At 46.5% G+C, this 14,009-nt stretch overlaps 1 long non-coding RNA gene across 2 annotated transcripts in view; it reads right to left on the bottom strand.

The window, feature by feature from the left end:
* Positions 1 to 6,757, bottom strand: part of LOC116353091 (uncharacterized) — a 79,134-nt gene extending 72,377 nt beyond the window's left edge. For both annotated transcript variants that reach the window (XR_004202446.1, XR_004202445.1), the window contains exon 1: positions 6,030 to 6,757. This is a non-coding gene — a long non-coding RNA (uncharacterized LOC116353091). The remainder of the gene's footprint in view (positions 1 to 6,029) is intronic.
* Positions 6,758 to 14,009: the final 7,252 nt, after the last annotated feature.

The raw sequence follows: 14,009 nt of genomic DNA, 5'->3' as shown, positions 1-14,009 counted from the left end.
TGTGTCCGTCCATGTATGCATGTGCATTTGTGTGTTTTCTTCAGTGTGTGTGTGTGTGTGAGAGAGTGTATACCCGAATGTCACAGCCCCTTGACTAAACACAGGGCTGAAAAGGTTCAGTGTAGCGTCCGAGGGAGGCCCTACTCTCCGCACATCAAAACAGCCTCCATAACACACCCCATGTGACGAGGAGAGAGAGTAGAGAGAGCTAGGAGCAGAACTACCCAGAAGCCTCTCCGGTCCCCACAACCAGCGCACAGCGCCCATTCAGTCACACACACACACACGAACAAGGTGAACCCACACGGGCACAAAACAAACAAGAGCCTTCCCCAAAATGTCAAACTCCCTCACATGCACAAAGACAATTTGATATAGTGTTTTGAGAGGTTTCTATTCTGTTGTTGTTCTCATAATGAAGAGAGAGGGGAAGAGAGAGAAATACAGAGAAGTGGAGTGGATTGAGGGAAAATAAAGTGAGGAGAAGAGAAAAAAGGGAGAGACAGCGAGAGATAAATAGAGGTAAAGAGTGAAAGTTAATGAGCGAGGGAGGAGGGATGGAATGAGAGGAGAGAAACTAGGGAAGAGAGCAAAAAAGAGATGTAGAGCGAGAGAGAGAGAGAGAGCAGCTCAGATGAGTCTAACTAAACACAATAGATAAATAGTGCTCTGTGGGGGGGGGGGGGGGGGGCGCCAGGGGAGCGGTGCTGCTTTGTAGTGGAAGAAGAAAAGGCCTGCCAGATGAATGGAGCCAGCGTCCACCAGAACAGGCCTGGCCCTGGGGAATCCACCAGCACACTGGGGGGACGGCGCTCAGCATACGGGCGGATGCACATACACAGACACACACACACACACACGCACACACACACACACAGAAATAAGTGCACACACACTTTCACGCATACAGAAAAATCCACACACACACACACAAGTACCTTACATACAAACCGGTGGGAGAACCCCACCTGTTTTGAGCCCTACATTTTTAGCAAAAACTAAAAATAATTGGGGGGGGGGGGGTCTTGCCTGTTTGCATGTTATTTTGGCATTAATACATGTCACATATCAGTTTGAAGACAATGTAATTGAGTTAATAAAGCCACATACAAACTTGGTCTCTATTTTGTTTTCTTGAGTAAGGCAGCTCCAAAATGCAGGTGTTTCAGCCTAGCTCAGTGCTTTCTGTGGTGGTGGGACAAGCCAGCAGAAAACAGAGCGTTGCGCCGTGATTAGCTCAATGTTCTGTCACTCATGGGGACATAACGTCGAATCCAAGTCTACGGGTAGAATTAGACTATTCTAGCCTCTTGGGTGCTGCCACAGAGTTACATTAGAAGTGCCAATCCAAGAAGGCTCAATGTCATTGGCAACAGATAGAATTACGTCAAATCACGTTATATTTACAGTAGCTTTGAATGGACTGATCATGTCAACATCATACTTAAAAAATCTTAGCTAGCAATCAAGTCGACAATCTACTGACAAAGGACCGCCGCGCCACCTTCCTGTTCAGCACAACAAGGTGAGTCCAAAAATGTATTGTATGCTGCTGCAAAAAATGATGTAATATGCCATGGAGGTATGTATACTGTAGGTAAGAAAGCAATACTAAGTGTATGTTGTGCAGGAAGATATTAGTAGCCCATGTGCTTCACCCTAATAATTTGGTCAATTTACCCCTCTTCATTTTGCCTACTGTTCTGACTTGGTGGCGCACATGTAGCTTTAGAGAAATGTAATCATTGAATACTGTAAGAGGTTTCATTGTCCTCTTATATGCCCCCTTTATTTATCCTACGGTTCTGACTTGGTGTACAGGGAGAACACTAAGAATGGCCCATGTTCTGAATTCTGTCACTGTACATTTCAAAAGTGCTAAACAAATAGTTACATAGACTACGTCCGTCCTAGCTCGCTCATTAATGGCATAACCGAAATTATGGATTGCCACTTATGCGCTTGTCGTCCCTTTATGCCATAGTTTGCACATCTCAATTGTCATTAGAAACCACATTTGTTTAAGCAAGTCAGCCATATCAGCTTAGTATTTTTTTAAAGGCAGTAAATGAGGCTGAATGAACTGTTTCCCTGCCAGACAAGGCAACACTGATAGTCAGGTGTAGCAGTGGTAAGATGCTGGGACTGCTGTTGGGACAGCTCTATGTAGACCCTAGCAGTTTGTGGGCACCGTTTGTCACCGTTTTTCCCCACCAAGATTTTCATGCTAAAATCGCCACTGCAATTATATATGCACGCGCGCGCGCACACACTCACACACAAAATGCACATGCGCAGATACACTTCCACTCACACCCAAACACACCTTTCATACACAAATGCACAACTTCCAGAGAGAACCACATTGACAGAACAACACTGGATACACAGGGGTGTTCCTAGAATAGAATGTATGTGTGTTACAAGTGCATGTGACACTGTTGTCAGGATACCGAACACAGACGTAGACCAACTGTGAGTGAGTAGACAAACACACACTATGAGATCAGATACAGTAGACATACACACACACCACATCTGGTCCTGGCAGGCTACCAACCCTGGGCAGATTACTGACCCTCAATCAATATCCATGTCCACTAGAGGCTGATTACAACAAACAGATAAAGAGAGGGAGGAGAGAGAGAAGAGAGAGAGAGAGAGAGAGAGAGAGAGAGAGAGAGAGAGAGAGAGAGAGAGAGAGAGAGAGAGAGAGAGAGAGAGAGAGAGAGACGGAGAGGGAGGGAGAGAGAGAGAGACGGAGAGGGAGAGGGAGGGAGAGAGAGAGAGAGAGAGGGAGGGGAGGGGGAGAGGGAGGGGGAGAGAGAGAGGGAGGGGGAGAGAGAGAGAGAGAGAGAGAGAGGGAGACGGAGAGGGAGGGAGAGAGGGAGAGAGAGAGAGAGACGGAGAGGGAGGGAGAGAGAGAGGGAGAGGGAGGGAGAGAGGGAGAGAGAGAGACGGAGAGGGAGGGGGAGAGAGAGAGAGACGGAGAGGGAGAGGGAGGGGGAGAGGGAGGGGGAGAGAGAGAGAGAGAAATATGGAGAGAAAGAGAAGGGGAGAGAAAGGAATACATACAGATTTTAGTCAGGATAAACCTCTCCAACAGAGAAAAGTAATTCTTCCACTCTCACGATTCTTTCTTTCTTTGTCTCTCTCTCTACCCTCCATCTTCCCCTGAGAACTGACCTGTCAGTCATTCGTTGCCATGGTTCATCAGAACTGGGGACATAGCCCACCCCTGAGCCACAGGGCTGTCAGATTAGCAGTTTAGTGTTTTTAGTCATGAATGTTGTTCTGGAGGCAGGTCTGTAGAGTGCCCACTCGCTGGCATGGCCACAAAGTCATAAAATAGAATTTTAAGCCTAACCCTTAACTTAACCCTAACCTTAAACAGACTGCTAACCCTAATGCCTAACCCTAACCTTAAATTAAAGCTGCAAAAGGTAACTTTTGAGAGACCTGGCCAAATGCACATAGAAATGTGAGTTATAGATCTGTCATTCGCATTGAAAACGAGTCTAAGAAGCAATAGATCTGTTCTATGTATGCTATTTCTATGCTTCCCTTTCTTAAATGTGGTTTTTGTGTCTTTTACTTTCGGTTTTGTACACCAGCTTCAAACAGCTGAAAATACAATATTTTGGCTTATTGAAAATAGTTGGTTTAGACAGTACAATGATTCTCTACACTATGAGTGCTTGTTTTGTAATATAAACTGAAATTAGGCAAATTATTACAATTTTAACAACCAGGAAATGGTGGAGCGATTTCTGCATATTTCATCTTTAAGACCAAAAAGCACATTTTTGTTTTCATTCATTTGTACAATATAGCCAATTTTTACTTTGCAGCTGGCCCATATAGCGGAAATCACTCAGTTCTGCCTCCGGTCCAAGATTCATGAAAATAAAAGTCAACCTGCGTCAGATTACACACTCACATGTCAATCAAAACTCACAGCTGTATTGATTGGTTGTTCAGTTCAGCCTTAGGTGTAGGGTTGTGGAGTAAATGATTACATAATGAGTTACATGAAATCTCGTTACAAAAAAACTGTAACTGTAAACAGTTAAATTACCGGCAAACATATTGTAATCAGATTACAGAGAATTTTGAAAAAGAGAATTTTGAAAAACTAGATGATTACCTGTTGGATTACTTTTAAATTGAGAAAGGATGTTTGCAAAAAATACATTATGACACCTTTCTCTTCTCTCAATGGCATTCAGTTCAATATTGAAAAGAGGCGCAAGTTTAAGTTTGTTCCACCTGAGTGAGTCAAACCACAAGTCAGAGACCACTATGATGACACACCAAATACGTTTGATGGCTCGTTTTGGTCTTCTTCTAATGCCTTATAGGGGGAAAGTAATCCAAAGGCAAGTGAAAGTAATCAGATTACGTTACTGAGTTTGGGTAATCCCCCAAAATTACGTTACTAATTACAATTTTGGACAGGTAACTGTAACTAAGTATAAGTACTATAAGTAACTGTAATGGATTACATTTAGAAATGAACCTACACAACCTTGTGTGTGTACTTGTTTGTCTGGACATGTGAATATCTGTATGATACACTACATGGCCAAAGGTATGTGGACACCCCTTCAAATGAGTGGATTCAGCTATTTCAGCCACACCCTTTGCTGGCAGGTGCATAAAATCAAGCATACAGACATGCAATCTCCATAGACAAATATTGTCAGTAGAATCTCCCATACTGAAGAGCTCAGTGACTTTCAACGTGGCACCGTCATAGGATGCCATCTTTCCAACAAGTCAGTTTGTAAAATTTCTGCCCTGCTAGAGCTGCCCCAGTCAACTGTAAGTGTTGTTATTGTGAAGTGGAAACGTCTAGGAGCAACAACGGCTCAGCCGCAAAGTGGTAGGCCACACAAGCCCACAGAAAGGGACCGCCGAGTGCGTAGCGTGTAAAAATGTTCTGTCGTCTGTTTCAACACTCACTACTGAGTTCCAATCTGCCTCTGGAAGCAACGTCAGCACAAGAGCTTTGTGAAATGGGTTTCGATGGCCAAGTAGCTGACACAAGCCTAAGTTCACCATGTGCAATGCCAAGCGTTGGCTGGAGTGGTGAAAAGCTCATCGCCATTGGATTCTGGAGCAATGGAAACGAGTTCTCAGGAGTGAACATCTGGCAGTCCGGCGGACGAATCTGGGTTTGGCAAATGCCAGGAGAATGCTGCCTGCCCGACTGCATAATGGTGCCTGACTGCAATAATGGCCTGGGGCTGTTTTCATAGTTCGGGCTATGCCCCTTAGTTCCAGTTAAGGGAAATCTTAACACTACAGCATGCCATGACATTCCAGACAATTCTGCCTTGGGGAAGGCCCTTTCCTGTTTTAGCATGACAGTGTCACCATGCACAAAACAAGGTCCATACAGAAATAGTTTGTTGAGATCGGTGTGGAAGAACTTGACTGGCCTGCACAGAGCCCTGACCCATCGAACACTTTTGGGATGAATTGGAACACCGACTGCCTAATCACCCAACATCAGTGCCCGACCTCACTAATACTCTTGTGGCTGAATGGAAGCAATTCCACACAATTCTTTTTTGAACCTTTATTTAAGTAGGCAAGTCAGTTAAGAACTAATTCTTATTTTCAATGACGGGTTAACTGCCTTGTTCAGGGGCAGAGCGACAGATTTTTGCCATGTCAGCTCGGGGATTCGATCTTGCAACCTTTAGGTTACTAGTCCAACGCTTTAAACACTAGGCTACCTGTCACCCCGCAAATGCTCCAACCTCTAGTGGAAAGCCTTCCCAGAAGAGTGGAGGCTATTATTGCATCAAAGGGGGGAGCAACTCTATATTACAGCCCATGATTTTGGAATGAGATGTTTGATGAGCAGGTGTCCACATACTTTTGTCTATGTAGTGTATGTGTGTGTGCAAGTGTGTTTGTGTGTTTGTGTGTTTTACTACATCAACTATACTATGCTTCCCAGGCCTCTTGCTGTTCACAGACACACACACACACTAACACACACTCTGGGAGAGACCCACCAGTTCCCACTGCATGGGCCAGAGAGGGTCGTTGAAGGTCAGGGCATGATCCAGTTGGTCTTCAGTCTTCAAAGTGTCCTGTCGACGGCTGGATAACTTAACTCTGCTTCTCCTGCAACTCTGACAGACAGACAGACAGACAGACAGACAGGAACATATATGAGATGTGGGTATGAATAAGCTCTACAATTTAGTGTTAGCCTATGAGTGAGCTAGCACGCAAGCATTTCACTGCACTTTTAATACATGCTCTAAACTGTTTACATTAGTTTTTTTAATCCATTGAAATGGGGATATGTACTTATTTTAGCCATTGTGTTTGTGTGTTTGCGTGTGTGTGAATAAGTGCGTGTATTTGTTTTGGTGTATTTATTTTGGTGTGTGTGTGTGTGTGTGTGTGCGCACGTGCGTGTTTGTGTGTGTTGTTGTTGCTGTGTACTCTGAGACCAGGAAGTCCCTCCTCTCCACCCAGTGGTGAAAGGCCTCCCAGAATTCCCATCTCTCTAGTGATGTGGAATACTGCCACCAGATTACCATAGCATTACCATATCATTACCATAACATTACCACAGCACAGCTTGTGTTGGTGTCTGTGGACATGATATCAGCTCATCAAGAGATTCACCTCACCCCACATATATCACACACACTACCACTCTCTCTCCCTCACTCTCTAACTCGCTTTCTCTCTCGTTTGCTCAATCACTCTCTCACTCACTTTCTCTCTCGCTCACTCAATCACTCTCTCACTCACTGTCTGCCTCTCTCTCATCACTCTCTCCGGCTGCACATCTCTCTCTCTCACATTGATGTGCGATCAAGGTAGGTAGTGAAAATTTATGAAAAAAAGAACTGTAATGAAAAATCTATATAGATTTGATCAATAATACATTTCTTCATGTTTTCCTGCATAAAAAAAAAAGATTTCCGAATACTGGTACAAACTGATTTGGTACAAAAATGCGCAAGGCCAGCGGAAAGGCAGCCTTGCCGTGTGCCTGCCTTTTCAGTCCTTCAAACACAATGCAAGGCATTGACATGATTTGCGCCTGCGTGTGTCTACCTTTTACTGCCAGCTAACAGACCCCGAAAGGTAGGCATAGTGCTTCGCTGCCTTTCATGTGTCAATATGTCCCTCGCTGGCCTTAGAGCTCACTCCTCTTTCACTCGGTCAGTCTTTCTTTCTATGTTTCACTCAATCCCCTTGCTGTCTCACACACATACACCCTCTCCCTCTTTCCCTTGGCCTCTCCCTTCTCCAGGAGCAGAGAGAGAGCGAGGCATGTCCACGGCTGGAAGCACGTCCCAGTCTGCAGAGAGAGAGAGAGAGAGAGAGAGAGAAGGCTCACCGCAGCCCTACGTGAGTCATCACACACTCCTGCAAACCCACCCACAACCCCCACTCACACAAAGCAGAGAGAACACATACATACACACATATGCTTAACGTTACATACGTGTGGACACACATATACAGACACACAATTACAAAACAAAGCCTGTGCAAATACACACATGTACACAGTCTACGACACACACACACACACATATATTCTCTGTCTCTTAGTGATACCTGTGGTGTGGGTCCAGCCCTCTGATAACAGCTCTCTTGTCTCTGTAGTGAGTCTGTTTTCTCTGGACCCACCTCACCTAGAGAACCAACACACAACACAGATTAACATACAGTGGGGCAATAAAGTATTTAGTCAGCCACCAATTGTGCAAGTTCTCCCACTTAAAAAGATCAGAGAGGGCTGTAATTTTCATCATAGGTACACTTCAACTATGACAGACAAAATTAGAAAAGAAATTCAGAAAATCACATGGTAGGATTTTTAATGAGTTTAGTGCAAATTATGGTGGAAAATAAGTATTTGGTCACCTACAAACAAGCAAGATTTCTGGCTCTCACAGACCTGTAACTTCTTCTTTAAGAGGCTCCTCTGTCCTCCACTCGTTACCTGTATTAATGGCACCTGTTTGAACTTGTTATCAGTATAAAAGACACCTGTCCACAACCTCAAACAGTCACACTCCAAACTCCACTATGGCCAAGACCAAAGAGCTGTCAAAGGACACCAGAAACAAAATTGTAGACCTGCACCAGACTGGAAAGACTGAATCTGCAATAGGTAAGCAGCTTGCTTTGAAGAAATCAACTGTGAGAGCAATTATTAGGAAATGGAAGACATATAAGACCACTGATAATCTTCCTCGATCTGGGGCTCCACGCAAGATCTCACCCCGTGTGGTCAAAATGATCACAGGAATGGTGAGCAAAAATCCCATAACCACACGGGGGGGACCTAGTGATTGACCTGCAGAGAGCTGGGACCAAAGTAACAAAGCCTACCATCAGTAACACACTACGCCGCCAGGGACTCAAATCCTGCAGTGCCAGACGTGCCCCCCTGCTTAAGCCAGTACATGTCCAGGCCTGTCTGAAGTTTGCTAGAGAGCATTTGGATGATCCAGAAGAAGATTGGGAGAATGTCATATGGTCAGATGAAACCAAAATATAACTTTTTGGTAAAAACTCAAGTCGTCGTGTTTGGAGGACAAAGAATGCTGAGTTGCATCCAAAGAACACCATACCTACTGTGAAGCATGGGGGTGGAAATATAATGCTTTGGGGCTGTTTTTCTGCAAAGGGACCAGGACGACTGATCCGTGTCAAGGAAAGAATGAATGGGGCCATGTATCGTGAGATTTTGAGTGAAAACCTCCTTCCATAAGCAAGGGCATTGAAGATTAAACGTGTCTGACCAAATACTTATTTTCCACCATAATTTGCAAATAAATTCATAAAAAAATCCTACAATGTGATTTTCTGGATTTTTTCCCCCATTTTGTCTGTCATAGTTGAAGTGTACCTATGATGAAAATTACAGGCCTCTCTCATCTTTTTAAGTGGGAGAACTGGCACAATTGGTGGCTGACTAAATACTTTTTTGCCCCTCTGTAAATACAACATTAATACAACCACAACCATTAAAGATGCATTATGAAGAAATCACCCCGCCATTTCCTGTTTCTAAAAATGTAGTAGTTCGCCTAATTTTAGTTTATGTGACAAAACAAGCAAGTATAGTGTAGAGAATCATTATACCATCTAAAATATTGTACCGCTATCTAAAATATTCTACCACTGTGAAATATATTTTCCATAACCAAAATGATTGTATTTTCAGCTGTTTGAAGCTGGTGTACAAAACCGAAAATAAAATACACAAAAACCAAACTTAAAAATGGGAAGCATAGAAATTCAGCACATAGAACAACGCTACCACGTCTTAGACTTGCTTTCAATGAGAATAAAATATCTATAACTCACATTTCTATGTTCATTTTGTCAGGTAGCCCAAAAAACTACATATTGCAGCTTTAATACATTAATACAGAATGATTTTCCTTATAGGAATCGAGAAGTTATTTGAATGTGAATTTTTTTTTCCATTGTATTTGTTGGTTGCCTATACACTCCGATGGTATGCACATCTGACAGAATGTGGCAATGTGTAAACAGAAAACACAGCAACGCCCTGGTGCTAATGCTAACTTTCTAATGCTAATATTAGCCCTAATAGAGTGTAGGAGCAGAGGGTGGATGGGACCGGATAGGACACTAGTCCCCCTGGTCTGGGGTCTCCATTGGGGACTGACCAGGGAACAAAGGAAACCTTTGATGCCACAGCTATCCCTCCTCATCAGTTCAAAGGGATGTTCTCTCGCTCTCTTTCTCAATCTCTTTCTAGCTCTCTCACCCAGGTTAAACACATCGTCCCTAAAAAAAAATCCCCTCTCCAACCCACCTGCATCACTCACGGCTCTCTCTCTCTCTCGACACAGCACCCTCTCCTGTCTCCTCTCTCTCTCTTTCTCTCATACACACACACACACACACACACACACACACACACACACTCCACTTTTAGATCTGTGCATGACTCCTATTGTAGTCTCTCACACCGTATCTGACATGCACTTGAAGCACAGAGGAGGCTAAAATAAATAACGTTCAATTGGACACTGCCATACTGTAACGGTTCTCTTGTGGTGAAGGAGAGTCGGACCAAAATGAAGCGTGTAGATTGCGATCCATGTTTAATGAACAAACGTAAAACACGAATCAATATTAAACACTACAAAAACAAAGAACGTAACGAAAACCGAAACAGCCTATACTAGTGTAAACTAACACAGAGACAGGAACAAGGACACTAAGGACAATCACCCACAAAACACTCAAAGAATATGGCTGCCTAAATATGGTTCCCAATCAGAGACAACGATAAACACCTGCCTCTGATTGAGAACCACTTCAGACAGCCATAGACTTAACTAGAACACCCCACTAAGCTACAATCCCAATACATACACACCACATACAAAAACCTATGCCACACCCTGGCCTGACCAAATAAATGAAGATAAACACCAAATACTTCGACCAGGGCGTGACAGAACCCCCCCCTAAGGTGCGGACTCCCAAACGCACCTCAAAACAATAGTGAGGGTCCGGGTGGGCGTCTGTCCATGGTGGCGGCTCCGGCGCGGGACGTGGACCCCACTCAACCAATGTCTTAGTCCCCTCTCCTCGCGTCCCTTGATAGTCCACCCTCGCCGCCGACCATGGCCTCGTAGTCCTCACCCAGAACCCCACTGGACTGAGGAGCAGATCGGGACTGAGGGGCAGCTCGGGACTGAGGGGCAGCTCGGGAGTGAGGGGAAGCTCGGGAGTGAGGGGAAGCTCGGGAGTGAGGGGAAGCTCGGGAGTGAGAGGAAGCTCGGGAGTGAGAGGAAGCTCGGGAGTGAGAGGAAGCTCGGGAGTGAGAGGAAGCTCAGGCAGGTTGATGGATCTACCAGATCCCGGCTGGCTGGTGGTTTCGGCAGATCCTGGCTGACTGTCAGACCCTGGCTGACTGTCAGATCCTGGCTGACTGGGAGATCCTGGCCGACTGGCGGATCCTGGCCGACTGGCAGATCCTGGCCGACTGGCAGTTCTGGCAGATCCCGGCTGACTGGCGGATCTGGAAGAGTCTGGTTGACTGGCGGATCTGGAAAAATCTGGTTGACTGGCGGATCTGGAAGAATCTGGTTGACTGGCGGATCTGGAAGAATCTGGTTGACTGGTGGATCTGGAAGAATCTGGTTGACTGGTGGATCTGGAAGAGTCTGGTTGACTGGTGGATCTGGAAGAGTCTGGTTGACTAGCAGATCTGGAAGAGTCTGGTTGACTGGCAGATCTGGAAGAGTCTGGTTGACTGGCAGATCTGGAAGAGTCTGGTTGACTGGCAGATCTGGAAGAGTCTGGTTGACTGGCAGATCTGGAAGAGTCTGGCTGACTGGCGGATCCTGGCAGACTGACGGATCTGGCTGCTCCATGCTGACTGGCGGCTCTGGCTGCTCCATGCTGACTGGCGGCTCTGGCTGCTCCATGCTGACTGACATCTCTGGCTGCTCCATGCAGACTGGCAGCTCTGGCTGCTCCATGCAGACTGGCAGCTCCTTGCAGACTGACAGCTCCTTGCAGACTGGCATCTCTGGCTGCTCCATGCAGACTGACAGCTCTGGCTGCTCCATGCAGACTGACAGCTCTGGCTGCTCCATGCAGACTGACAGCTCTGGCTGCTACATGCAGACTGGCAGCTCCTTGCAGACGGACAGCTCCTTGCAGACTGGCGTCTCTGGCTGGCTGCTCCATGCAGACTGACAGCTCTGGCTGCTCCATGCAGACTGACAGCGCTGGCTGCTCCATGCAGACTGGCAGCTCCTTGCAGACTGGCTGCTCCATGCAGACTGACAGCTCTGGCTGCTCCATGCAGACTGGCATCTCTGGCTGCTTCATGCAGTCTGGCAGCTCTGGCTGCTTCATGCAGACTGGCTTCTCTGGCTGCTTCATGCAGACTGGCAGCTCTGGCTGCTCCATGCAGACTGGCAGCTCTGGCTGCTCCATGCAGACTGGCAGCTCTGGCTGCTCCATGCAGACTGGCAGCTCTGGCTGCTCCATGCAGACTGGCACTCTGGCTGCTCCATGCAGACTGACAGCTCTGGCTGCTTCATGCCGGCTGGCAGCTCTGGCTGCTCCATGCAGGCTGGCAGCTCTGGCTACTCCATGCAGGCTGGCAGCTCTGGCTGCGCTGAACAGGCAGGAGAATCCAGCAGCGCTGTAGAGGAGGAAGGCTCTAGCTGCGCTGAACAGGCGGGAGACTCCGGCAGCGCAGGAGAGGCGAGGTGCACTGTAGGCCTGATGCGTGGTGCTGGCACTGGTGGTACTGGACCGAGGACACGCACAGTAAGCCTGGTGCGGGGAGCTGCCACCGGAGGGCTGGTGTGTGGAGGTGGCACAGGATGGGCTAGACCGTGAAGGCGTACTGGAGAACTTGAGAGCAGTGCTGGCACAGGACGTGCAAGGCTAGGGATGTGCACAGGAGGCCTGGTGCGTGAGGCTGGCACCAACTTCACCAGCCGACTAACACGCACCTCAGGACGAGTATGGAGCGCTGTCCCAGGTGCCATCAAATCCCCGACACGTTCCGTCGGGCGAATTCCATGCAAAAAGCACCAACACAGCAACTCCCTCATTTCTCTCTCCTCCAATTTCCCCATTAACTCCTTCACAGTCTCTGCTTCGCTCACCTCCAACACCGGCTCTTGTTCTGGTCTCCTCCTTGGCTCCTCACGATAAACAGGGAGAGTTGGCTCAGGTCTGACTCCTGACTCTGCCACACTCTCCCTGAGCCCCCCCCCCCCCAAGACATTTTTGGGGCTGACTCTCAGGCTTCCTTCCGAGTCGCCGTGCTGCCTCCTCATACCGGCGCCTCTCCGCTTTCTTCGCCTCCAGTTCTTCTTTGGGGCGGCGATATTCTCCAGGCTGAGCCCAGGGTCCTTCTCCGTTTAGGATTTCCTCCCGCTGTTGCTGTTTCCTGTTAACACGCCACTTGGTCCCGTTGTGGTGGGTGATTCTGTAACGGTTCTCTTGTGGTGAAGGAGAGTCGGACCAAAATGCAGCGTGTAGATTGGAATGCATGTTTAATGAACAAACTTAAAACACGAATCAATATTAAACACTACAAAAACAAAGAACGTAACGAAAACCGAAACAGCCTATACTAGTGTAAACTAACACAGAGACAGGAACAAGGACACTAAGGACAATCACCCACGAAACACTCAAAGAATATGGCTGCCTAATTATGGTTCCCAATCAGAGACAACGATAAACACCTGCCTCTGATTGAGAACCACTTCAGACAGCCATAGACTTAACTAGAACACCCCACTAAGCTACAATCCCAATACATACACACCACATACAAAAACCCATGCCACACCCTGGCCTGACCAAATAAATGAAGATAAACACAAAATACTTCGACCAGAGCGTGACACATACACACACACACACACACACACACACACACACACACACACACACGCTCCACTTTTAGATCTGTGCATGACTCCTATTGTAGTCTCTCACACCATATCTGACATGCACTTGAAGCACAGAGGAGGAGGCTAAAATAAATAACGTTCAATTGGACACTGCCATACACACACACACACACACACACACACACACGCTCCACTTTTAGATCTGTGCATGACTCCTATTGTAGTCTCTCACACCGTATCTGACATGCACTTGCAGCACAGAGGAGGAGGCTAAAATAAATAACGTTCAATTGGACACTGCCATACACACACACACACACGCTCCACTTTTAGATCTGTGCATGACTCCTATTGTAGTCTCTCACACCGTATCTGACATGCACGTGAAGCACAGAGGAGGAGGCTAAAATAAATAACGTTCAATTGGACACTGCCATCTTTCATGTGCAAAAAGCTTCTTGGCTTTGTTTCCCTTTCAATTGTTCAATTAGGCTCAATTTAAAATGAGCTTGTCAGGACCAACAAGGATGTGTGTGTGTATGTGTACAATACTGTGTCTGTTCTATATTATCTAGTGTAGAC

The sequence above is a fragment of the Oncorhynchus kisutch genome, linkage group LG13 (genome assembly GCF_002021735.2).
Source record: "Oncorhynchus kisutch isolate 150728-3 linkage group LG13, Okis_V2, whole genome shotgun sequence".
Taxonomy (NCBI): domain Eukaryota; kingdom Metazoa; phylum Chordata; class Actinopteri; order Salmoniformes; family Salmonidae; genus Oncorhynchus; species Oncorhynchus kisutch.
Note: the sequence above shows the minus strand (reverse complement) of the source record. Positions and strands in the feature narration are given on the sequence as shown.